The 27,537-nt window shown below is 44.5% G+C and overlaps 1 pseudogene; it reads left to right on the top strand.

Moving 5' to 3' along the window:
- The window catches only part of LOC107108347, a 122,285-nt pseudogene that overhangs the window by 68,139 nt on the left and 26,609 nt on the right, over nucleotides 1-27,537 (top strand).

The raw sequence follows: 27,537 nt of genomic DNA, 5'->3' as shown, positions 1-27,537 counted from the left end.
CAGTCTGCTGAGGGAAGGGTGCAGAGTCTAGGAGTGGGACAGGATCCATTCCTTGGTCTCTTTAATTCCATCTCTTACCCCTCTCCCTCGCTGCTGTTTCAGATGTGGGGACAGTCTCTGAAGATGGAAGCTACATTCCCTGAAGCGGAAGGAACTTCCTTGGAGCAAGAGCAGAGGGCGCAGGCCATGGAGCGTGCCCAAGATGTCCTGTCCTGTGGTAAGGACTCTTTGTGCATGGATACGATTAGGGCACCCAGTGAATTTGATGAGTTCAGGTCGGGGGGGGGGGAATTAAACAGTTCTTCAGACAACACAGAGTTATTTGCGGAACTCAGTGTCCACTAACTGTGATGCCTCTCAAAGGGGGTTCAACAAATTCATGGAAGGCAACTCCTCCCATTAATTAAAATAGTCATCTCTCTCCCTCCTTCCCTAAGGTTGACAAATCTTGGCAGAACTATTCAACTTGGTGAATAAAGGGAGCCTCCACCTTCTGGGGCAGCAGAGCTCTGAAAAACACTTTCTGGGGGCCAACGTGGATGGAAACATCTGGTTTCTGTGGCCGTTCTTCTAGGGGCATCTGGCGGGCCGCTTTGGGAAACAGGATGCTGGAATAGGGATGGTGGGCTGTTGCCTGGCACCCCCAGGAACTTTGGGGGAGGGGCTTTGGGGTGGGGGTTGGGGCAGATGTGATGTCATGTTGCGTCTGGCTGAAAACCTGGTTGGGGAGTGAGCCTGCCAAGAGACACTCTGAGAACTCATTCTTATGGCCCTCGAGTCTTCAGATGAGCTCAAGTCACGTCTGGGCCAAATGTGACAGTGACGTGTCGGGCAGCGTCATTTCTATCTCGCTCTTCACCCTCCCTCAAACCCGACACCGGCCTGACGCAAGTCTGAAATATGTTGGCAGCATTTAGAGTCCCTGAGGCTCCTGGTACCTGGTCCTTCTCTTCTAAGTCTCCCAGTGTTTTGTAAAAAGTGTTAACATTTGTTGAGTGTACACAGGGCAGGGCTTTACACCCTTGTCATGTGGTGAACAAAGCAGGGAACAAACAAATCAAATTAAATCAAACGTCGTGGAAAAAAACCTTCCTTCCTCCTTTGTCTCAGGAACAGGCAGTGGAGAGATGCTGTTGAGCCTTCATCTTTTCAGAGGAGTGGAAACGGCTGCTGCACCTCCAATCCAGGTAGGGGAGATCTGCGGGGGACGGCCTGGGTTCCCCCTCCATTCTCGGGGGGGGGGGCTTTTGCTCCTGCAGTCTCTACAAGGTGTCTGAGCGAGAGAGGCTCTGAACGCCACTCCCTTTACCCCATGCCAAGGCATACATCCTGTACCCTTCCAGACTACTCCCTTCCAGGGTGCCATCTCTGCCTGGCGCGATGTCTAACGAGGGATTTTCTGCTTTTTCTTTCAGGGTCCATTTTCCTTTGAGGAGGTGGCCATGTATTTCACCGATGCCGAGTGGGCCTTGCTGGATCCGGACCAAAGAGCCCTCTACCGGGAAGTCATGCTGGAAAACTATGGGAATGTGGCCTTTCTGGGTAAGGATCTTTCATATGTGGGAAAGGTGCAAATTGCTGCCATTGTGAGGAGGCATGTATCAAAATATGGAACAGCCATGCACCATTTTGCCCAGTGGCCAGTGTGGCCAGTGTTGTGTCACCCATGCCAGAGAGAGTGTCCCGGCCTGAAGCGAAGGTGGGATGAAAGGCCCTCAGAAAGACTCCGGATGGGTCCAGATCCTCCTTTCTCTGTTTCCAGCCTTTGCAACCCAACTTTTTCCCTGGATGAACATAAGAACATAAGAGATGCCAATGTTGGATCAGGCCAAAGGCCCATCCAGTCCAACACTCTGTATCCCACAGTGGCCAGAAATACCAGTGCCATCAGGAGGTCCACCAGTGGGGCCAGGACATTAGAAGCCATCCCACTGTTGACCCCCCCAAGCACCAAGAAGACAGAGCATCACTTGCCCCAGAGTCCCTATCTATACCTTGTGGCTAATAGCCACTGATGGACCTCTGCTCCATATGCTTATCTAATTCCCTTTTGAAGCCGTCCATGCTTGTAGCTGCCACCACTTCCTGTGGCAGTGAATTCCAAGTGTTAATCACTCTTTGGGTGAAGAAGTACTTCCTTTTATCCGTTCTAACCCGACCGCTCAGCAATTTCATGGAGTGCCCACGGGTTCTTGTATTGTGAGAAAGGGAGAAAAGTACCTCTTTCTCTACCTGCTCTTTCCCATGCATAATCTTATAAACCTCGATCATGTCACCCCTCAGTCGTCTTTTCTCCAAGCTAAAGAGCCCTAAGCGCTTTAACCTTTCCTCATAGGGAAAGTGTTCCAACCCTTTTATCATTCGAGTTGCCCTTTTCTGCACTTTTTCCAAAGCTATAATATCCTTTTTAAGGTGTGGTGACCAGAATTGCACACAGTATTCCAGATGAGGTCGCACCATTGATTTATATAGCGGCATTATGATATTGGCTGATCTGTTTACAATACACTTCCTAATAATCCCCAGCATAGCATTGGCCTTCTTTATTGCAGTCATACACTGTCTCGACATTTTCAGTGAGTTATCTACTAAAACTCCAAGATCTCTCTCTTGATCAGTCTCAGCCAGTTCAGACCCCATCAACGTGTATTTATAGTTAGGATTTTTGGCTCCAATGTGCATCACCTTGCACTTGGCCACATTGAACCCCATTTGCCATGTTGACGCCCACTCGCCCATCCTTGACAGATCCCCTTGGAGTGCCTCACAATCCTCACTGGTTTTCACTTGACAGATCCCTTTGGAGTGCCTCACAATCCTCACTGGTTTTCACCACCCAGAACAACTTCGTATCATCCGCAAATTTAGCCACTTCACTGCTTACTCCCAACTCCAAATCATTAATGAACAAGTTAAAAAGCAGGGGATCAAGTACTGATCACTGCGGTTATACTCACTCTCTGTTTTCTATTAATTAGCCAGTTTTTGATCCATAAAAGGACTTGTCCTTTTATCCCATGATTTTTGAGCTTACTTAGGAGCCTTTGATGAGGAACTTTATCAAAAGCTTTCTGGAAGTCAAGGTAAACAATATCTATTGGATCCCCCTTGTCCACATATTTGTTCACCCCCTCAAAGAACATTAACAGGTTAGTGAGACAAGATCTGGGGGGGCAGCAAGGGGAGGGGGTTCCTGCTCCCTGGCTCGGTTGGCGGCCGGCGGGGAGCGGCTGGGCTGAGCTGAGCTGGGGCGTGTGACTATGGGGGAAGAGTGTTAGAAGTGGGGAAGAAGGCAAGCGCTTGGCCTTCCCGGTCTTTCCAAAGGATTTTTCATGCCGAGCTGCTGGCTAGTCCGCCTAAGTGAAAAGGCCGGCGGCAGAGAAATGCCAAACTTCAGACACCTCCTACCCACCCCCCACCCCGGCTTTCATTCGGCAATTGGGCTCAAATTCAAGCCGAACATAGTTTGGGGTTTGGCGGCGTCGGCAGGGGGTGGGGGGCGAAGAACCCTAAATCGCAGATTGCGTGCAACTGGAGGTGTGCAATGGTGCCTTTTGAAGTTTGCAAAAGTTCTTGCCTGTGTTTATGGGGTGTGACTGAATGCAAACACGGGCTGTTTTTCGGAGCATTCGTTCGGGTGGTGTATGTGTGCTTCAGGGGCTGATCCAGATGGAATTGCATGGTCTTGAGAGAAGGAAGAGAGGTGAAATCCTTCTAGGAAGTACGGGGGGGAGACATTGAACCACGCTGTGAGCAATCTCAACTGCGAGCCTAGCCTAAGCCCACTAACTCGCCCGCGTCAATATGCCTTTGTGGGCTCGGTCTCTTCCTGAGGCGCCTTTCTTCCTTCTTCTTTAATCGCGAGAGAAGAGTCTGCCGGGAGAGGCAGGGAGCTGGTGTGGCGCAGCTTCTGCTGCTTCAGCCTTTCGAGGGGCCTTAGAAGTGGTCAGGCGCATCCCGGCGGCGCGGCTGGGCTGAGCTGGAGGGGGAAGGGAGGGAGGGAGGACTGCCCGCCTGCCAGCCAGCCAGCGCCTCTACGCTTCCTGCTCCCTGGCTCGGCTGGCGGCTGGCAGGGCACAGCTGGGCTGAGCTGAGCTGGGGGGAGGAGGACGGACGGCCTGCCCGCCAGCCAGTCAGCGCCTCCGCGCTTCCTGCTCCCTGGGTGACCCTCCTCCCAGCCTGCCCCCGGCGGAGAGGTCTTCAGGCCTCACTGGGAGGTTGGCATCTACGCTCGCCTAGAGCGCAGGACAACCTCGGGCCGGCCCTGGTTCAGAGGTGCCCTGAACTGATGCCCTGTGCAAGTAACACTTTTTTCTGCTTTTGTAACCCCCGCCTCCTTATGCCCTGCTAGCCTTGCTCTGTGTATTGTCTGAAGGGTTCTCCCCAACATTCCTACGGGAGGGGTGTGAGTGTGAAGGTGTGTGTGAAGTTGAGGATAGGCTAGGGTTGCCAAGTACCTACCTACGAACCGGCGGGGGACACATGCTTCCCGGCCGGAAGATTCTTGCTTGTAACACAGGCGCTGCACTGTTCCGTTGCCCAGACGTGACGTAGGCACGTAGCTGGGCGACGCTCTGGTAATGGAGCTGGAAACTCGATGGTACCATCGAGTTTCCAGCCCCATTGCTAGAGCGTCGCCCGGCTACGTGCCTACGTCACATCTGGGCAACGGAATAGTGCAGCACCTGTGTTTTCCCCGCGGGAATGGTCCCGCGAAGAACTACATATCCCCCGCCGAATCAAGGTAAGTCCTTGGGAGCCCTGGGATAGGCGCCGCTCATAATTCTTCCCAAAACAGCCCCTTCATTGCCCACAGGTTCCCAACTGCCCAGCTGCCTCTGCGGCCTTGAGAGAGATACAAGACTTAAGAGTGTGCTAGTTAGGTTGTTTGTTCTATCATGAACCTTAGTAGCCTGGGGTGAATGTGACATATGCATAAGAAGAAGGACAGATTCTCCATTATCTGTGTGTCGTGTGTAACCATGATTTGAACTGTAAGCAGCTTAGAAATGTAGCTCTTAGGAGTTTGTTGTTTTGTAGGTTTCCTGTATACCTTTTACCCTTAGAAATAAAGTTTTTTTAAACGCAAAGAAATCTCTTCTTTCCAATAGAGCAAGATCCATTGATACTCTGAGTAATTTAAATACTTTTGACTATTTTACAACAGACCCGAGGTCTTGAAACTTATTTTATTTATTTATTTTATTATAATTATACCCCGCCCTCCCCGCGAACAGGCTCAGGGCGGCTTACATAAGGCACAAAGTGCATACAATATATAAAAGCTAAAACAATTAAAATTCAATTCCATCAGATGCACAAATAGAAACTCCTGACATTTTGTATAACAGGAGGGGAGGGCTAGGGCCGCAAACAGATATTACCCGCCCCTCCGGCAGCATCGCTCTGTAGCGGAGCGGTGGTGGTAGTGGTAGTGGCAGTGGCGGCTCCTACTCAAGCCTGGCGGAAGAGCTCTGTCTTACAGGCCCTGCGGAACTGCACAAGGTCCCGCAGGGCCCTGATCTCCTCCGGGAGCTCATTCCACCAGATAGGAGCCGCCACTGAAAAGGACCTGGCCCTCGTTGCGGCAAGCCTGGCCTCCTTGGGGTCTGGGGTCACCAACCGGTGTTGTGACCCCGACCAAAGTGCTCTTTGGGGAATATATGGGGAAATGCAGGCCCTCAGGTATGTCGGACCCTGGCCATGTAGGGCTTTAAAGGTAAGCACCAGCACTTTGAAGCGAATCCGGTATGCTATAGGCAGCCAGTGCAGCGCTTTCAGTACAGGTCGGGTGTGCTCCCACCTAGGGGCGCCCACCAACAGCCTGGCCGCAGCATTCTGCACCAGCTGCAGCTTCCGGATTTGTGACAGAAGCAGCCCCATGTAGAGAGCGTTACAGTAGTCTAGCCTCGAGGTGACCGTGGCATGGATCACTGTAGCTAGGTCATCGCGGTCGAGGAAAGGAACCAACTGCCGTACCAGCCGAAGATGATAAAAGGCCGATCTGGCAGTGGCCACCACCTGGGCCTCCATCGTTAAGGGGGGTCCAGGAGCACTCCCAAACTCCTAACCTCCAAAGCTAGCACCAAAGGTGCCCCGTTGAAGGTCGGGAGTGGGAGCCCTAACCCCAGTCCGGTCCGACTCAAGCACAGGACCTCCGTCTTCGCCGGGTTTAATTTCAGCCTGCTCAGCCTGAGCCACCCAGCACGGCCTGTAAAGCCCGGTGCAGATCTTCTGGGTTGGAGTACGACTGGCCGCCCAACATCAAATAGAGCTGGGTGTCATCTGCGTATTGATGACACCCCAGCTCATACCTCCGGACAATCTGGGCGAGGGGAGACCTAGCAGGATTTTATGTAAATAAAAATAAGTCAAAGGTGATGTGTAAGAATATGACAAGAGAGAAAAAACAAGAACTTCAAGAGCTAGTACAATGTGAAGTGGTCAATAAAACCAAATATTTAGGTATTGAATTAACAATGAAAAATATAGACCTTTTTAAGAATAATTATGAAAGACTGTGGAGTCAAATACAACAGGATATGAAAAAATGGGACACCTTGAACTTGTCCCTGTTGGGAAGAATATTGGTGATCAAAATGAATATTTTGCCTCTTTTGATGTATCTGTTCCAAACAATTCCGATAATAAAAGATGTTAAGATATTGAATTTATGGAAGAAAGAATTATCGAAATTTATATGGGCCGGGAAGAAGCCAGGGATTAAAATGAATATTTTGTGTGATGCGAAAGAAAGAGGCGGATTTCAGTTGCCTAACCGGAGACCTTACCACGAAGTGGTGTGCCTAACCTGGTTAGATCAATGGATTAACCTGGACAATAAGAAGCTATTAGCACTTGAAGGTCATGACTGCAGATTTGGTTGGCACGCCTACTTGTGGTATGATAAAACAAAGATGGACAAGCTTTTTTTGCACCATTATATAAGAAGAGCAGTGTTTGAGACGTGGACAAGATATAAACGTTTCTTTTTTGAGGAAAAACCACTTTGGATCATTCCGGCAGAAGTGATTAAACCATATTCGAGACATAACGGAGAGGACTGGCTTGCCTCGTTCCTCCAAGGTTGGGGACAGAGGGTAGTGCCAGGGGAACAGCAGTCGCAGAGGCACTTGCTTGAATGTGGGGTGCCTTAATTTGCCTGTCTGGTAAGAATGTTCTTCTTTAATTGTCTCCTTCAAATACTTCTTCAATCTTTCTGAAATCACTTTAGCAAACAATTTATAGTCGTTATTCAGTAGTGAAATAGGTCTGTAATTTCTTACATTTGTTAAATCTTTTCCTTCTTTCGGAATAAGTGATATATTGGCTTCTTTCCATGTTTCTGGGATCAATTTTATTTTTCTTATTTCATTTGATAAAAGCTCCAAAATCAGGGTCAGCTCCTCTTTCTATTTTTTGTAAAATTTTACCGTAAATCCATCTGGTCCCAGAGCTTTCCCTAATTTTGCCCCTTCTATCGCACTATAAATCTGAATTGGGCCATTTAACATCTCCTTTACCTCTTCCTTTATTTTTGGTATTTCTAATTTATCCAGATACTCTCCAATTTTTCTTAAATCCACATTTTCCCTCTGAAATAATTTTGAGTAATACTTGTAAAATGCTCTCTTTATTCCTTTAATATCTACTATTTCCTTCTTATCTTCCATAATTTTATTTATTATTATTCTTTCCCTTCAATTTTTTAATTGCCAAGCCAAAAATTTCCCTGGCTTGTTTGCTCCTTCAAATGATTTTTGCTGCAATTTTTTAAAATCCCAATAGATTTCTTGATTTGATACCACATTTAGCTGGTCTTGTAAAATTTGTATTTCTTTAATTATTTTCGTTTTCCCAGGCTTTTTCTTTAATTCTTTTTCCTTCTGCTGAATTTTCTCTAATAAATCAGTTTGTTGTTTCATCTTCTCTTTTTTCTCTTTAGCATTCAAAGATATCAGTAATCCTCTCATTACAGCTTTATATGCATCCCAAACAGTTTGTATTTTCATATTCTGGTTCAGATTCAGTTGGAAAAAAACTTGTGTTTCTTTACGTAATACATCAATTATTTTTTTCCAATCCAGTAAATCTTCGTTTATCCTCCACTGAAATAATTTCTTATTGTCTTTTGTAATCCATATTAACCAATATGGACCAATAAACCTTTTAAAGGACTGTTGAGTACAGCGTGGTTACTGCAGGACTTGACAGAAGCTTCAGGATTCTGCTGAGTGCTCTGGCCTTCACCGTACACCACTTTGACTCACGTGACTTTGCCTTTATACTTTGCAGCAGTCAGAACTCACTATGAAATTTTGGTGTAGTGGTTTAAGTGTGCAGACACTGATCTGGGAGAACCGGGTTTGATTCCCCACTCCTCCACTTGCAGCTGCTGGATGACCATGAGCAAGCCATAGTTCTGTCAGAGCTGTCCCTGAAAGGTCAGTTCTCTCAGAGCCCTCTCAGCCCCACCTCCCTCACAGGGTGACTGTTGTGGGGAGGAGAAGGGAAAGGATTTTGTAAGCCACTCTGAGACTCCGAGTGAGAATCCAATCTGTTCTCTTCTTTTGCTTCTCTAAATAGATAATCAGAAACCAGCTTCTTCGACTCGTGAGTCACCCTGGCTTAACCCAGCTTTCCTTGACATACCTGACTCCACAGATAGAATGAAAGGGGCTGACTTTGTTGTGCACATCAAATGCTCATCACAGAATTGTCTGACAGTTACATTAGTTTCAGTGGGTAAAAAAAGAGTACTGTCCTTAATGTCTGAATTAGTTTTGTTCGAGGTTGTTCTGATCAACCACCCTGCCATGGTGAGTCTTGGCAGAACAACCAAGGATATCCCTTTCAAACTTAGAAGTGCACAATTAATGTATTGGGGTGGTGTTGAAATATTCTGTGTTGACTACTGGAATGCTACAAAAATGTTTTCTGACTTAGGAGTCTCAAGAACTTTGGTTCACTCAAAATGGAGTTTGCTTTAAAAGTTTGGTTCCTTCTGGCTCCAGTGTGCTCCTGTTTAGGAATGTTGTCTTTAAGTCTCCTTAGTTTCACACAGCCATGCTGGGGAGAGCGAACACCCTTGAAACTGCAATATAACACATTCCCTCTCTGGGCTTGGCGTCCCTCGTGAGCATTCCAGAGTAAAGTCCTGTAGGAAGGGACTTCTACTGTGAAACTGCAGGTCACATCACCTGCTCTTCTGACATGAATCCTTTCCTTGATTGGCCTTCTTATATCTGGCAGACGTTGCTTGAACACTGATTGGTTCCCAGGCGTAGCAACCCCTGAGGATTCCAGCGATGAATAACCTGGTTTAACATCCTTTTGGGGGGCATGATGGTGTTGCATGTCAAGCTGACTTGTAACTCTGTCTCGATCACCTTTCGGCCATCTTGGAAGCTCCGGCTGCTGAAGCCAACCAGCCTGACGCTTGGGACTCCAGAGACGGAGTACATTTGGACCCAAAACTGAATGGCTAAAATCTTGTCTTTGAGAACCAAGGTTCTAGAAGTGTGTAGCTAGTTTGTTAATCTTTAGCTTTCTTCTTTTCCCTCACAGTACTGTTTTAAGTAATTCTGCACCTTTTAATGAATACATGTTGTGCACTTTAATAAACATGTATTGTATTTACCAACTTCTGGTTTCTGCCTCCACTGCTGCAATACGTTATCTGGTACCTGTCGGTTACTACCTCTAGAATAACCTGTGGGTCTCCTGCTGTGAGCCAACCTCGCAGGGAGGATTCCCTAGTTGAGCCCAGTAAGGTCAGGAGTCTGTCCTTTGGTTCTTGACTGGAGGGACACAGAACGACTGGTTAACTAGCACTAACTGATTAAAGGTATACAGGTACCTTTAACCCCCCTCTTTGTAATTGTAGCTAGCCACTGTATTGGCGAAGACGATCTCAAGCCCACGTTGGGCAGGATTCGGAGGGAGGCTCTCTTTGACAAAGAGTGTGTAATGGGATAAATACAGTTCATTGGGACACCAACATCTCTCCCTCCCCACAATGAACACAGTGGGAATGAGGGTACATGAAACGGTTCCTGTACCCCTCTTTTCCCCAACACTAAACTTACCTGCCCTCCCAGTTGCTAAACGTAACCAGGTAAAACAATTTGCCCCTAACCTGTCTAGTCCTGACCTAGCCATGGCAATCCACATGATGGTCACCTCTAGACTTGATTACTGTAACTTGCTCTACACTCGGCTGCCTTTGAGGCTGATCTGGAAGTTGCAGCTTGTCCAGAACGCGGCTGCTCAGGTCCTTACAGGGACACTGGTAACTATACTTATTCAATCTGTGCTTCGCCAGCTGCACTGGCTCCAAGTTAATTACTGGGTCAGGTTCAAGGTTTTGGTCTTGACCTTTAAGGCCCTGAACAGTCAGGGACCAAAGTACCTACAGGGACACCTCTGCTTGTATGTCCCCCGGAGAGCATTACGCTCTAGTGACCAACATCTATTGGAAGTCCCTGGCCCAAAAAGGGTCCATCTGTCCTCAACCAGAGCGAGGGCCTTTTTAGCCTTGGCTCTGACTTGGTGGAAATCTCTGCTGGGTAACATCTGGGCACTGTGGGATTTGCTACAAATAAAGAGGGCTTGCAGGGCAGAGATGTTCTGCCAAGCGTACGGTTGTCAACAACCCTAACTATTTGATTCACAATCTGCTTTCACCTCACTTTCCCCATTGCTAATGTAAATTGGGGGTCAGAATTGCATGATGGTGCCATATGGTTATTGGGCTTTAGAACTGTATTTTAAACTGTTGAACAGATGTGATGTGTTTTATATGACTTTGATGTGAACCACCCTAAGCTCGCTCGCCAGGAGGGCTGTAAACAAACCAAATAAGTAAATAAATGCTCTCTCTTAATTCCAGCAGAGAACAATCAGTGGAATGAGAAGAGTGAGGAGCTTCATCCACAATTGCCAGATAAAGTTAATAATGAAGATTTAAAAGGAAAGGTCAGGAATCGAAGCAGACCTATGAGAAAGAAAGGTGGCCATTTGGTTGAGAAGAGATATGGAAGACAGCGTAATGTACAGTTTCCAAAGCACAATATAATGAAGACAAGTAAATCTGTTCAGTACAGAAAGTACATCAAACATAGGTCACAGCTTTTTGCAAACCGAAGAATACATAGAGGAGAGAAACCGTTTAGAAACTCAGAGTGTGGGAAGGAATTCAGTCTGAGTGACAATCTTCAACAGCATCAAAAAACCCACAAAGGGGGGGAACCTTCTGACTTTTTGGAGTGTGGGAAAAGATTCAGTCACAAAGGCGGTCTTCAACACCATAAGAAAACCCACACAGGGGAGAAACCTTTTGAATGTTCCGAGTGTGGAAAGAGATTCACTTGGAGTGCCTCTCTTAAAGAGCATTGGAGAACCCACACAGGGGAGAAACCTTTTGAATGCTCAGAGTGTGGGAAAAGATTCAGTCACAATGGCAATCTTCAATATCATCAAAGAACACACACAGGGGAGAAACCTTTTGAATGCCCAGAATGTGGAAAAAAGTTCAGTCAAAAAGGCGGTCTTCAATATCATCAAAGAATTCACACAGGGGAGAAACCTTTTGAATGCTCAGAGTGTGGAAAGAGATTCATTCTCAGTGGCTGTCTTCAAAAGCATCAGAGAGCCCACACAGGAGAAAAACCGTTTGAATGCTTAGAGTGTGGAAAGAGATTCAGTACAAGTGGCGAACGTCAACAGCATCAAAGAACGCACACAGGGGAGAAACCTTTTGAATGCTCAGAGTGTGGAAAGAGATTCATTCTCAGTGGCTGTCTTCAAAAGCATCAGAGAGCCCACACAGGAGAAAAACCGTTTGAATGCTTAGAGTGTGGAAAGAGATTCAGTACAAGTGGCGAACGTCAACAGCATCAAAGAACGCACACAGGGGAGAAACCTTTTGAATGCTCAGAGTGTGGAAAGAGATTCATTCTCAGTGGCTGTCTTCAAAAGCATCAGAGAGCCCACACAGGAGAAAAACCGTTTGAATGCTTAGAGTGAGCATCAGAGAACCCACACAGGGGAGAAACCTTATGAATGCTCACAGTGCGGAAAGAGATTCAGTCGGAGTGGCAGTCTTCAGCTTCATCAAAGAACCCACACGGGGGAGAAACCTTATGAATGCTCACAGTGCGGAAAGAGATTCAGTCGGAGTGGCAGTCTTCAGCTTCATCAAAGAACCCACACGGGGGAGAAACCTTATGAATGCTCACAGTGCGGAAAGAGATTCAGTCGGAGTTTCAGTCTTCAGCTTCATCAAAGAACCCACACGGGGGAGAAACCTTTTGAATGCTCAGAGTGTGGAAAGAAATTCAGTTGCAGTGGCGGTCTTCAATATCATCACAGAACCCACACAGGGGAGAAACCTTTTGACTGTTCAGAGTGTGGAAAGAGATTCAGTGACAGTAGAAGTCTTCAGTGTCATCAAAGAACACACACGGGGGAGAAACCTTTTGAATGCTCAGAGTGTGGAAAGGGATTCAGCACCAGTAGCAATCTTCAGTGTCATCAAAGAACCCACACAGGGGAGAAAGCTTTTGAATGCTCACAGTGTGGGAAACGATTCAGTCACAAAGGCGGTCTTCAATATCATCAAAGAACCCATACAGGAGAGAAACCTTTTGAATGCTCAGAATGTGGGAAAAGATTCAGTTCCAATAGCAGTCTTCAATATCATCTAGGAACCCACACAAGGGAAAAACCTTTTGAATGCTCAGAGTGTGGAAAGAGATTCAGTCGGAGTACCCATCTTCAACAGCATCAGAGAACCCACACAGGGGAGAAACCTTTTGAATGTTCCGAGTGTGGAAAGAGATTCACTTGGAGTGCCTCTCTTAAAGAGCATTGGAGAACCCACACAGGGGAGAAACCTTTTGAATGCTTAGAGTGTGGGAAAAGATTCAGTCACAATGGCAGTCTTCAATATCATCAAAGAACACACAGAGCTTAGAAACCTTTCGAATGCTCAGAGTGTGGAAAGAGATTCAGTCAGAGTCGCACTTTTCATAAACACCTAAGAGCCCACAGGAGGTGAAACCAGGAAACCGCTTAGCCCTTTTAAAGAGCATAATCTTATTTCACTGCGAAAAGACAACCACAGACCACATAAAGCATTGAAACAATATAGACTCTTGTAGGAAGGTTTAAAGTACACAGAAATCTTACTCCATTTGGAAAAAATGTTATAAATGCTCCAACTATAGATGAAACTTTAGCTATTTTTGAAGCCCTCAGATAGATCCCACCAGGAAGAAAGCAAGGATGGGCTCTACTAGCTGAAGTACATTCAAGATAGTTGGAGGGATTAAGTTTTTGGGTTGGGGAGGTTTCTTCGAAGAGTTGTTTGATAGTTGCGGAAATCTCAGGACTACTGTATTTGCAGACGTTTGATGTGGAGCTCTGAGGACTGCCTCTGCAGATATAAGATAACATTATTTTATTTACTATTCTTCAAGTACCTTGCTATTATTCCCTATACAGCTGTTGAACACACTCGGATGTTTGTATTTGCTCGGCACTTAGAGTGCTTAGAGCTTAGCTGGCCTTGAATTATTTCTAAATTACCTCAGCGTTTTGTTGAAGTTTTTAATCTCCCTGCGCTCAATTTAAGATTCTCTTATTGTTTATCTTCACTGAGTGTGAAAGAGTCTAACGAGACTGTTGATAAGAAAGAAAGAAAAAGATATATGATGTGGCAACTCTCTTTGGCTTTAAAGTTTGCAACAAAGAAGAAAAAGGGGGAAAGAAGTCTCCAGTTTAAAAGGAAAATACCCCAGTGGAGAATGACTATCGGATCATCACAGATATTATAAAGCTGTAGTTGGTGTCCTTGTGGAACATACTGGATTGTTTGGACAGAAAGAGTACATCCTTTTTGGAACATATATACATTGGTAATTCCTGATAAGCAGATGATTACTTCAATTGCTTATCATCACAGTTGTTGTAGTTGTGTGAGGGGTGTTGACTGAAATTTCTGTAATGGGTATCAGTAAAAGGGCCAGGGACATCCAAGATATTTCATCAGCCCCAGCACCCAAACAGACAGAACTTGAAGACTTTTTAGTTACTACTTTCCCTTTAAGGTCATATTCACTTTCAGAATCCAACTGCCCAACATCCCAGAGTAATTGTATTTTTGATAGTACTCTTACAGAGGTAAGGGGAAAGGGTTGTGTCACCTCAAGGAGAAAGAGGAACTGAGGTTTTTAATTCCAACTAAGACCCTGTAAGGTAGGCATACATGTCTGCAAGAACAGAGGCCAAATAGTTCCCTGAAATTCTGAATGTATGATTATTAATGTAAATGTATGATTATGAGCATCAAAAGACATCAGTAGACTATTAATGAGGATGGAACAATTTGTAATGGTAATGACGTGTCAAAAGATGAAGATTTATGTTTAGGCTTTCAGAGAGTGGTCCTCACTTTTGACAGCTTGCGGATACCGGGTCTACTGTTGCAGGAGAAGGCTTTTCTACAAACAAAGGGAAATTTTCCTGTAAGGGTTTTTGAGGATCTAATAGTCAAGCCCTTACTTCCAGAAAGAAGGTTCTCAAGTCCCCCAACGGTGGTAGCTAACTGTCCTAAAGAGGTCCTATGAGAAACTGCCACTAACTGTAAACCACCTAGGTCCACGTAGTTGAAAAGACTCTTCTTTGTCTAGACAATTCCATAGAAGAAAATTAGCTAAACTCTTTTGCAACCCTTTCAAGAGAGGAACAGACACAGATCACTCATAGACTTGAAACTCTAAAATTAAAGCTTCTTAAATTGAGCACCACTCAGCAACACTCAGGCTTTCCTTTGGACAAGCAATTCAGCGCATTTAAGTGGGGATCCCTGACGAGTCAGACGGAGGATTTTTTTAGTGTCTCATTGATAGCAGTAGATGACCAAGAAGAAATTTTGATCTGAATTTTAATATTAGTGTATCGGGTGTTTTAATTTCTATAGGAGTATTATTAATAGTGTGGCTTTTTTTGTAGGTTCATTTGCTAATAACTTATATTTGGTTATAACTTTCTTAGCTTAGTCTATCACAGGGTGTTGTTGTTGTTTTTTTTGTAAAATAAGCTGGTAGTATATTCTATTCAATACTTATCAGTAATCTTGACTTCCGGTCGGCACGGCACGGCGACGGGCGGTCTTTGGATCGAGCCGAGGACGCCTGATTCTTCTCCGCTCCTTTTTGGGCTCTCTGGATTGCAGGAGCACCCAGCCAGCTCTCCTGGAGGGAGAGCAGGAGCAGGGGGCTTTGTTGTGGCCCCTCCCGCAACTGGCAACGTGGGGGGATGTCCACTCCCTGCCCCGAAGCAGGAGCGGATAGAGAAGAGGAACATGGCCGCCATGTTCCTCATAGCCGCCTCCTCCCGTTTTTATCTAAATATTTAATGTGTTTGGATTAGAACAGCGGCAACAGAGAAATAGAAACTGTGAGTACACGCATCTTCAAGTATAAAAAGAAATCGGAAATTACTCCGAACGAATGGGAGAAAGAAAGCAGCCAGAAAAGTGAGGGGGAAGGGCTGGAGTGTTCTGTGGAGTAATAAGAACTGTTCCCTTAAGTTAAGATTCTTGTCCCACTCTCTCAACTGCTCAATAAAAGATACGGATTGATTTGAATTTGGAATGATTTAGGATATGCAAAGGGAACCGACATGGAGGAAGATTTAGATGAGGATACGTTAATAGGAGAGATGTCGGTCGAACAATTCTTAAAGAACAGGGAGCGGTGGCGCAGGCGGTTAAACGCCTGCCAAAAGTAACAACTAGAGACAGCCACTATGGCTGTTCGAGAAACCACCGCGGCCAGGGTGAGCGCCTGGCCCGAGTCCCAGCTCCCAGCCACCCAGCGGCCCGAAAGCAAATAAATCTAGCGAGTAGGCAAATGGGTACCCACCCTTAGAAGGGTGGGGAGCACCCGCCTCCCCAGCGAGGTGTGTGGTGGTTGCAGCGGCGAGCAGCGAGAACATCAATGGCGGCAGCAGCGGAGCCTAGACTGCGTGACGCGTAGGAAGTAAAAAATCAGGCAGAGTGATCCCTGGCGGCAGACGACTGCGGTGGAGACCAGTGACAGCACACGATGACGTGCATTGCGAGCGCGGCGGAACCGACCCGGACAGAGCCGAGGCTGAAGCAAGCACGGAGACGTGCGCCGTAGAACGTTCCCACCAATGAAGCTGCCGGCCCAGTGAAAAGATGCCAGAAACCGCTGAGAAGGAGGAGAGCCAAGCCAGAAAAAAGACGCAGCGGGCCCACCACAAGGGTGCTGGTAGGAAATCCCCACCCCTATAGTATGTGGCCTTAGTTAGGGCAGACAGTTCTTAGAACACTCCTGTAAAACCACCCAGAGACCCCTAGGGGTTAGGGCGGTATAACAAGGCAAATAAATAAATAAATAAATAAATAAATTCTGAAGGAGGGAATAGAAGAAGGCATCAAACAGGCTTTTGCAAGTTTCCATGACCCCCAATTGGAGAGCAGAGAAAAAAACGGAACGAAACAGGCAGTGTTTGGGAGAGACATCGATGTATCAGAAGGAAAATGAAACTATAGAGACTCAAAGACGAAATAAAAAGCCAACCAAAAAGTGTTTCTTGAAGAGGGAGATAATAATAAGAAAAAACAAAGACTTTTTTCCAATAGGAAAGGAAATTGGAAAAGAAAGAAACAAGAAAGATTTGTTTGGAAGGCAAAAAAGAACAATACGAGATGGAGGTATGGATTTTGGAGAGCCTGGAAGAAGAGAGCAAAAATGACATTCCACCTTTATAAGGGGAGAAATCATCTGGACATGGTGTTACGGAAGAAGAGGTTGCAGAGCTATAGAAGGCGACTTAAAGTGTATGAAGTGTTGGTGTAATTGCTTTGTATATGTTTCCCCCCCCCCCCGAAATGAACTGATATGATATATAGTTAAAATAGAATGAATTGATAGGATAAGAGGGCTATTAAGGTATGAATACCAGTCTCAAAAATGTGTGATAAATTATTAAGACAGGGTTTCAGCATTTAAAATTTTTTTTTGTTTGAAAATGGATAAAATGGAATGAATTGTTGTGATTAAGGAAGTGGATGTTTGTAAAAAGTATTGATATGATTTGAGGATGGCTAATATATAAATTATAGCTATAGAGGTATGTGATCAACTAGTTAAGTAGCAGGGAAGAGAAGTGAGGTCATATCTTAAAGGGATAGGAGAGTGTAAAATTGAAATGAATTCGCTATGATTAACAGCTTTTTCTCCTTTTCTCCTTGATGAAAATTTTTTGTGTCTCTTCTCTTCTGAAATTGGAAGAGTGGTGGTGAATAGGCTGATAGAAGATCCTTGATGTTTGTTAGTTATCAATTTGTGGAGTAGTATGTTAAAGTAAAAACTTATAAAAAATGATCCTGGCTAGAGCAGTTGGTGGGTAAACTTTGAAAATAAGGAAATAATAATAAAAATTAAGAAAAATATGCATATAAATAAAATAAAAAAATAAAATAAGATAATTTTTTTAAAATTTATTATTTATCTATGATAAAATACTGGAACAAATAGAAAATTCTTTAGTATTGTGTGTTGAGAGAGCAAGGTTGATCATGAGGGGCGGTCGGTTTAATGTCTATAGAGGTTACAGATATAAAATGTCTATTAATGGATGTGTGTAATTGCTACTTGATAATGGATTATCTGGTGAAGGATATGAAGGAAAAAGTAATTATAACTGTCTGTGTTGACGCTGTTTAGAATAGGTTACTAGTAGTACATGGTGATAATGGGATGGAATGTGTAATTATTAATTATTATTGATGTGTGCACTATTGTGAAAAAACCAATAAAAATATTTGCAAAAAATACTTATCAGTAATCTTAAGACATAGTAGAGTCTCCATTACTGATAGCATAGAGTCTTAAATGCCACTTTGTGTGTATATATTTTTAATCATTTAGATCATTTAATCCTTTAGATAAAAATACCCTGGTGGATTAAAATAAAGGCTAACAGGTGAATCCAAGGTATCTATAGAAGCTTTATGTCATAGGCTACTCTGGAACATTAGGAAGTGCATGTAAAGAGTTTAATTATTTGGAATATCATTACGATCTTATATTTTTCATATTTTATACATGTATTATACATCTTTTATGGGAATAGCCCAGAGAAATGTTACTAAAGTGCTTTTTATATACATTTATGCATGTATTGATATAAAGGAACCATATTATTATGGGAAAAGTTAAATCCTGTACTCAGTATGAACTCAGCCTGTAAGTTCATTCAGAGGTAAGAAAGTCTGGGAGAACTGCGAAGAAGACACACATATCATTTTCAACTAAACAGGCACCTGCATCATTAAAGATCTGTAAAATTGAAATGTGGCCAGTAACATCTTGTTTGTCAAAAGTAAGAATAATGAATGTTGCAAACAAAGGAAATCAAATTGAGCAAAGTGTAAATTATGTCAGAGGTGATGTAAAATTGGGAAGAGAAACAAAAGTACATAAGTCAGATCCCTGCTGTTACTCACTGGACCTCTGGGCTGAAGTTTTGGCTGTATAATGTCCCACTTATTCAAATAAACTCTTTTTTTTAACCCTCCTTGCTGCCTGGACTGTATCTCACTGTGCAGTCAATTGGCTAGTCACACAAGTCAAAGAACATTAGCGCCCTGGAGGACGTTGCCTTCAGAATAATAGAATTATAGAGTTGGAAGGGACCTCCAGTGTCATCCAGTCCAACCCCCAGCATGATGCAGCGTATTCACAAATACCCCCCACCCCCAGTGACCTCTGTTCCATACTGAGAAAGTGGCAAAAAATCTCCAGGATCCACGGGCAAAGAGGCCTGTACAAAAATTGCTTCCTGACCCCAAAGTGGTGATCAGCATTTTCCTAGGCATGTTAGAAAGGGCCACGAGCACCAAGTGCTGATGCAGCCATTCCTGCCCTCCCTCTCATCATCTGCCTAATTTCACACAATCAGCATTGCTGTCAGATGGCCATCTAGCTTCAGGTTGAAAACCTCCAAAGAAGGGGAGCTCATCAGGAAGCTCTTCAGGAAGCCTGTTCCACTGTAGAACCACTCTGTCAGGAAGTTCTTCCTGGGTTTCCGGTTTAAGTTTTTCACTGCTCGGTCGCACCCCGTCTCGCTCAATGTGGGTGTGCCGAGACTCGGCTGACGGGAAGAGTCCGAGATCGTTCCAGACTCTCCTGGGGTCTCTGTAGGAGACCCTCAGCCTGGGTTGCTGAGGAGAGCCTCTTCCAAGGCAACGGTGAAGGGTTTTTTAAAATAGTATTTTTATTGATTTTTACAACACAAAAAGAAGACAAACCATGACAATACACAGTCATCTACAAACACAAAAAAAAGAAGACCGCCATATCTTATCATAACCGCAACACAAAATTCTAACATAACTAACTGGTTCCACATTTCCCAACAACACATCTCAGATCTCATTTCTAAGTGTATTTCTAGCCATATTAAACCAAGAAAGAAAAAAACACCAAAACTTAAAAATCAAATTAAAATACTTCTTTTTATCTGTCTATAATTCATAGCAACATTTCAACAACATCAACAAAAAAGAAAAAGGAAAAACAGAACGAACAAAATAATCTTAACTATTATTAGATTATTCTGATTTATCTCATCTCAATTAGCACTTATGTTTGTAAAGTTACCGACATTCACTTTATTTCTAACTTTATCTTTCTTTCCTGCTTCCTTAGCCAACTTATCACTCCTTAACAACTCCTTACTGTATAATTTCTTACTTATACTCTTATGACCTTTATCTAATATATAGCATTTTATAACCATTACTTACTTATTTACCCTATTTTGTAATAGGTTAATTTAACAACTTGCCACAAACCAAACCAAAGGAAACCTCAAAATTCTTAGCTTTAATATTCAAGCTTCTTCTCTTCATATTATTACAAAGTATCATACGCTAATGCTTCATTTACTCCAAAACAACTAAAAAAAAAAGAAAAACTAACAACTGTTTATAACCATGGGCTTTTTATAAACACATTGCTTTTATCTTTATGCCCCCTTTTACTGTCTTGTAAGTTAAACACCCAATAAGGAGAGGATCCACTGTGGAACCCCTGTATCAGGAAGTTCTTCCTGGGTTTTCGGTTTAAGCATTTCGCTGCTTGGACACACCCCGTCTCGCTCGATGGAGGTGCCAAGACTTGACTGACGGGAAGAGTCTGAGATCGTTCCAGACTCTCCCGGCATCTCTGTAGGAGACACTCAGCGTGGGGAGCTGAGGAGAGCCTCTTCCAAGGCAACGGCCAAGGAATTGAAGCTCACCTTTTCCCCAAAAGGTCCTGTCGCCGCAGAGCCAGTATGGTACCCAGAGACGACTGTCAGACAAGCAGACATGATCAAAAGTCTTTAAAAAAATTTCTAAAGATCTCCAAGGCTTCAAATCATGAGTTAAGCAATGCTCAGGTGAAATAAAGCGACTACAAGAACCTTGGTAATGATTAGAAGCGCAAAGCAAGGGTGGAGGGGAAACTCAAAGACTTCCCCCCCACACACTAAAATCAGAGCGGTTTTAAATTGGAAATAAAACACTTTGAGCAAAAGTAAGCACATGAGAATTTAAGTGAACTCAAAAGCTGCATGAGGATATAAAGTTGATTAAAATCGCTTAACTTTTATCTTATTTTGGAAAATTTACTTCTTGTTGATATTATGGCTGGGAGAGGGCAGAAAGCGACGCTGGAGGAAAAAAATCGACTGGAAATAATCAACCAACCCCCCCCCCCCCGAACCAGGAAGTAACTGCAGATATATCTACACTGCTAGCATATGCACTGTGCCCTCTAATGAAACAGATGACCAACCTCAACACCAAAATAGACCATGTGCAAAATCAATTGACTCAAATGGATAAAAGAACTTCAGCAACTGAAAAGATGTTTAAAAAGATGGAAAAACAGACTGAGAGTATTAACAAAAGAGTGGGTGAAGCAGAGAAAGAAAGATCATCTGACAAAACACAGCTAATACAGCTCCAGCTGGAAAGATCCATGTATTCCATGTACGCTTCCAGGGGATTCCTGAAGAAAAGAATGAAGATTTAAAGGATCTTATAGCAGAGGCTCTTGCACCATTAATGGATTATAAGCAAGAAGAATTATTGAAGGAGATGGACTGGGCTTACAGAATTTATCTGGATTTTATAAAGAAAAACAAACTCCCGGGAGAAATATGTTTGAAATTCACGAAGTGATCTACCAGAGATCTGGTGCTGAAATCTACACAGGGGAAATCCCTAAAAATTAGGAATGAGGAGATAAAAATCTTAAAGGATATCCCCTTTGAAGTTAGGAAGCGGAGGAAACTATATAGGGAACTTTCTCTCTACAAAAAAGGGAAATACCCTACCGATGGACATTCCCCAAAGGACTGAGTTTCAAATATGAGGATAAAAGAATTAAGATTGACTCTGTTCCTAAGGCAAAAAAAAATTATGGACCAATACCTAAACCCAACGCAAAGTAAGAAAGAAAAGAAACCAAAAACTAATGAGGAGGAAGAAGAAGTTGAAGAAGACTCCTACTCACAGGATTCATCAAGCACTAGTTCCAACTCTTTCAACTCTTCATAGACATCGGAATCAGAGAAAGGAGCAGCCACTCCCAAACCCTGAAGATCAAAGAAACACAAGTAGAAAAGACTCTAAAATCAAGATGATCATTTATATTGCAGTTTTTACTAACTAGTCAACTAAAGGAAATTCTTATTATCTTTGTGTATAACCTTTATATAAAACAATAATCTTGTAATATTAGGTGACAGAGCTATATCCCTATGTAACCCAGATCGTGTCACCATGTTAGTTCTCCAACCCCTCTGTTCATTAGAGTTCATAGAGTTAAGATTATAGTGTTCCTTCCCTGATTCCAGTAGTGTCAATGCATTAGTGTCCCAATCCCTGTTTCTTTTAGAATTAGAGATAGAGTACAGGCTGGATGTGCTCCCATCTAGGGAGACCCATCAACAGCTTGGCCGCGGCATTCTGCACTAGCTGCAGCTTCCAAATCTGCGACAAGGGCAGCCCCATGTAGAGAGCGTTACAGTAGTATAGTCTTGAGGTCACCATCGCATGGATCACTGTAGCCAGGTCAGTGCAGTCGAGGAAGGGAACCAACTGCCTAATCAGCCTAAGATGGTAAAAGGCCGACTTAGCAGTGGCCGCTACCTGGGCCTCCATAATAAGGGAGGGGTCCAGGAGCACTCCCGAACTCCGAACCTCTGGCACTGGGACCAGTGGAGTCCCTCCAAAGGTCAGGAGCAGGATCCTTACCCCCGAACCACCCCGACTCAGGCACAGGACCTCCGTCTTCGCTGGATTCAGCTTCAGCTGACTCAGTCTAAGCCAACCAGCCATGGCTTGCAAAGCCCAGTCCAGATATTCCGGTCTGGAGTCCGACTGGCCGCACAACATCAGATAGAGCCGGGTGTCATCAGCATACTCATGACAGCCCAGCCCATGCCTCCGGGCAATCTGGGCAAGGGGGCACATATAGATGTTAAATAACATCAGGGACAGCACTGCCTCTTGAGGCACACCGCACTGAAGTGCGTGTTTCCTGGACTGCTGTCCTAGCGTCACCCTTTGTCCCCGACCCTGGAGAAAGAAAGAAAGCCATCGCAGGGCAAGCCCCCAGATCCCCGTGTCAGTGAGGCGGTGGACTAGTAACTGGTGGTTGACCGTGTCAAACGCAGCCAACAACTCTAACAACAACAGTACTGTCAACCCGCCTTGATCCAGATGTCTCCGGAGGTCGTCAGTCAGGGCGACCAGGGGCATCTCTGTCCTGTGTCCCAGCCGAAAGCTGGCCTGGAAGGGGTCTAGCACGAAAGCATCATCCAGAAAGCCCTGCAGCTGTAGCACCACCGCCCTCTCAATCAATTTGCCCAGATAGGGAAAATTGGTGACAGGCTGATAGTTGGCCAATTCAGCCGGATCTAAAGATGTTTTTTTCTGGAGAGGGCAGACCATCGCTTCCTTGAGTGCCTCAGGGAAGTGCCTCTCTAAGAGGGACTTGTTGATGATCTCCCTTAGGGCACCTCAAAACCCTTCATGGCCACATTTAATAAACCAGGAAGGGCACGGGTCAAGGCTGCATGTGGTTGGGTGCACAGCTGCAAGCAGTCTCAACTTCCTCCAGACTGAGAGGGCTGAAATGATCCAGGGTCAAACTTGAAGACATGCAGTGGGCTTCAAGCTTGCTCACTGTTTTAAATGTGGTGCGGAGGTTGCGGCGGAGTGCCAAGACCTTATTCGCAAAATAGCTCGCAAATGCCTCACAGCCAATGTCCAATTCCCTAGCATTTGGTCTGCCCTGTGTAGTCAAGTTTATTACGGTCATAGACCAGTATAATAGAAGACAAGTAAATACAGTTACAGGAGCAGTAAAATTATAAAATATATCGGCATCTAAAATTATAAATAGGATCTAAAAACTTTAAAATACAGAAATAATAAAATCAGAATTTTGATTAAAAGTTAGGTTTAGGCCTATCTGTCCTTTATCTCTTTCCTAGTTTGGTATGCCAACCAACCAAATTTGGCAACCATCCTAGTCAACTTTTGATTATCTCCTGCCAGCATAATTGACAAAAGTATCCTTCTATTACGACCTGGAAAGGAATTAACTATAGGCTTGATCAAAACTTCCCTGATATTATGATATATAAGACAATCGAAAATTACATGTTCCAGTGTTTCATCAGATCCCATCCCACATATACAACTTTTCCTCAATGATCTAGTAAATCTGGCCTCCATTATGGCTGAGGGTAAGGCGTTGTATCTTAATAGGGTAAAAATTCTTCTATGATTGCTGATATCTAAATATTTGATGTAAGGTCTCACAGCTATCTTGTTAAGTGAACTTACATCAAATACAGGGCTCCTAATCCTGCTCACGTCCATCTGTCGTTCGACATCTAATATTCTTTGTTTTAGAACTGATCTAGCCCGATCGTGTCCCAAAGACAGAATAAACTGTTTTGAAAAACCATAACAGACCAGTTTATCTTCTATCTTTTTCCGCCATGAAGGAACAAAGTTATCTTGCATCATAGTATGGGAAAGGCCAATGGGTAAAAAAATCAATTTTAACCAATAGTAAAATGCAGCAATCCACAATCTTGCCTCGACCATAACCAGGCCAGCCTCTAAACGGATTGCAGCATTTGAAACGCTTGTTGGAACTTGAAATATAGCTCTTAAAAATTTCGATTGTGTTCTTTCAAGTAAGGTCAAGTTTGTCAGGAGAGACAAAGGAGCTCCATATAATAATTGGGGTAATACCTTTACAGTGAATAACTTAATGGCAGCTTCTAAGTTACGACCTCCTTTGGACCAGAAGAACCTTTGAATAGCTCCAGCGCTTTTCTTTGCGTTAGCTGACAGGTAATCAACGTGGCCTTTCATATGACCGGATGACTGAAATACAACTCCAAGGTATCTATAGCAACGAACTTGCTCAATGGTACGAGAGTCAATAACCCATTTAAACATCCTAGGCCTATTGGCAAAAGCCATTATTTTAGTCTTCATATAATTTATCTCTAAGCAATTCTGATTACAGTATTGCATAAGAGCACACATAGCTCTCTTAAGTCCCTTAGGGGTCCTAGAAAGCAAGACGGCATCGTCTGCATAAAGCAAGATTGAGATGTGTCTGTCTGCAAGCTTTGGAGGATGAAATTCAGGTTTGTACAAAAACTGTACCATGTCATTGATGTAAATATTAAATAAAAGAGGTGCCAAGATACATCCTTGTTTTACTCCTCTATATGACCTGATCATCCTAGTAAGATGACCTTGAGGATTACATCGTACCCTAATAAAAGTATCTTTGTGAAGAGCTCTCAATAAAAACAGTAAGCGCCTATCTATTGTAGAAGATTTCAACTTTTCCCATAGGATTGTTCTTGAGACAGAATCAAATGCGGATTTAAAATCTACGAAAGCTTCATACAATGAGGTTAAAGAATTCGAAGAGTACTTGGAAATCAAGTGATTCAATGTCACACACTGATCTAAACATGACCGTCCCTCTCTGTGACAGAACTGTTATCGACCGAATATTCCTAAACAATTGGGGTGGGCGACAACTAGCGGATCCACCCCATAGAAATCCTTATTTGCGGCTTTGACTGCTATCTCATAGGCTTTCATAAACTTACGATAGGATGTACACTGATCTAAACATGACCGTCCCTCTCTGTGACAGAACTGTTATCGACCGAATATTCCTAAACAATTGGGGTGGGCGACAACTAGCGGATCCACCCCATAGAAATCCTTATTTGCGGCTTTGACTGCTATCTCATAGGCTTTCATAAACTTACGATAGGATGTTCTTGATGCTTCGTCTCGAGCTTGGCACCACTGTCTCTCTAACCATCTGAGCTCCCGCTTCATAAGCCATAGCTCCTGGGTGTACCAGGGTGCCAGCCTAGTGCGGGGCCTAGAGGGTGCCGTGGAGCAATCTCGTCGATGGCTGAGAAGAGCCGGCTGTTCCAGTCCTCCACAAGCTCATCCAATGAGCCACCAGGGGGCATCAGATCCCATAGGGACATCTGGAACCACACTGGCTCTGCGGGCGAGCCAAAATACGCTCACCACCTAAACAGGGTTGGGGTGAGACATTCAGGTGGGCCCTAAGGGCATGGTGATCCGACCATGGCACTGTTACCCCCGCTGCGAAGATCAAATCGAGCGTGTGCCCAGCCTGGTGAGTGGGGGTCGTTACATATTGAGAGAGTCCCAGTACCGCCATGGACGACACCAGACCGGCTGCCTGAGTAGAGGTTGCATCATCAGCATGGACACTGAAATCACCCAAGATGATCAGTCTTGGGTGTTCCAATGCCCAGCCTTATGGCCTCTATCAGTGAAGGCAGGCTATTGTCTGGTGCGTTAGGCGGTTGGTACACCAGCCAAAACGCCAAACTCTCCCCAGCCTCCCAAACCTGACCAGCACGTTCAATGCCCGTGATCCTCAGAGGCGGAAGCGCCCTAAAGGAGTAAACCTCCCGGATGAATAGTGCCACTCCTACCCCCGCCTCCTAGTCCGTGAATGGTGGAGGACCGAGAACGCAGATGGGGCAAGTTGGGAGAGAGCCACTGTCTCCCCCTCCCGCACCCAGGTCTCAGTCACGCATGCCATGTCTACATTCTGCTTTTGCAGGAAGTCCCTAAGGACCATGGTCTTATTATTTATAGACCTAGCATTACACAACACCAATGTCGGAGGGGGGTTATATTTCCTAGCTTCACTGCTGACAACCCTCAGGATGGGACACAGGCTGGAAGAGGGCCAAGCTTTCCTGTTTCTCCGCCCTCTTCCCTTACTACTCTGCCTGCTCCCACCACTGTACTTTCCCCTCCCCAGGAGCACTGAAATTCCCTGGCCTGCACCATTGCCCTCTGCGGTCTCCGCACGCTTCGGACCGCAGGGTGCTCAATGTATTGCTCAATTTAATGGGTACAATAAAGTGCAACATGCAATATTGCTACTACTACAGTTTCACAGCCTATCCTACCACAAGAAATTAATCTGAAATTGATTGCCAATAGTAATCAAATATCAGCCAGTAAATAAATAAAGGCTGTTCAAAATTCCCATCCACCCTCTTTTTTCTTTTTATTTTATAAAGTACCCCCCAATTTTATTTAATTATTTTATTTCCTAATAGCAATCACAATATATATTACAAATTGGTTTGGACAGTCTTATAACTGCGAGCAAGTCCCTAACTTCAAAAGGCTGAAGTGGAATACAGAATGCAACGCCCGGAGATTTTTTGGCTCCCAGTCTAGAACGGCTTTGACTTTCTCTGGGTCCATCTCCAACCCCCCACCCGATATGCGGTAGCCCAGGAAATCGATGTGGGATTGGTGAAAGGCACATTTGGAAAGCTTGGCATATAGTTTGTGCTTATGTAACGTTTTGAGGACCTTTCTGACCAGTTTAATATGGGAAGGGAGGTCCTGTGAGTACAGCAACACGTCGTCAAGGTAAATAACCACGCCATTGAACAGGAATTCATGTAGAACCTCATTAATCAAATTCATGAAGACCCCCGGAGCCCCCTGAAGTCCGAACGGCATAACAAGGTATTCAAATTGGCCCAAGGGGGTATTGAAGGCAGTTTTCCCCTCATCCCCCTCCCGGATGCGCACCCGAAAGTAGGCATCACGTAGATCCAGCTTAGAGAAGATTTTTCCCTTTGTCGCCTCTGCAACCAGATCCTTGATCAGAGGGAGGGGGTAAGCATTCGTGGCGGACACCGCATTTAAGCCTCGATAATCAGTACATAAGCGAAGACCACCATCCTTCTTTTTTCGGAACAAAACTGGGGCTGCAAAGGGGGAGGAAGCCGGGCGGATAAAACCCCGTGCTAAGTTTTTGTCAATGAACTTCCGCAGTTCCGCTCTTTCAGCGGGTCCCATGGCATAAATTTTCCCTTTAGGTA

This window comes from Gekko japonicus, unplaced genomic scaffold (genome assembly GCF_001447785.1).
Source record: "Gekko japonicus isolate JY-2015 unplaced genomic scaffold, Gekko_japonicus_V1.1 scaffold2979, whole genome shotgun sequence".
NCBI lineage: Eukaryota > Metazoa > Chordata > Lepidosauria > Squamata > Gekkonidae > Gekko > Gekko japonicus.
The sequence above is the reverse complement of the archived record's forward strand: the minus strand, read 5'-3'. Positions and strand labels throughout refer to the sequence as shown.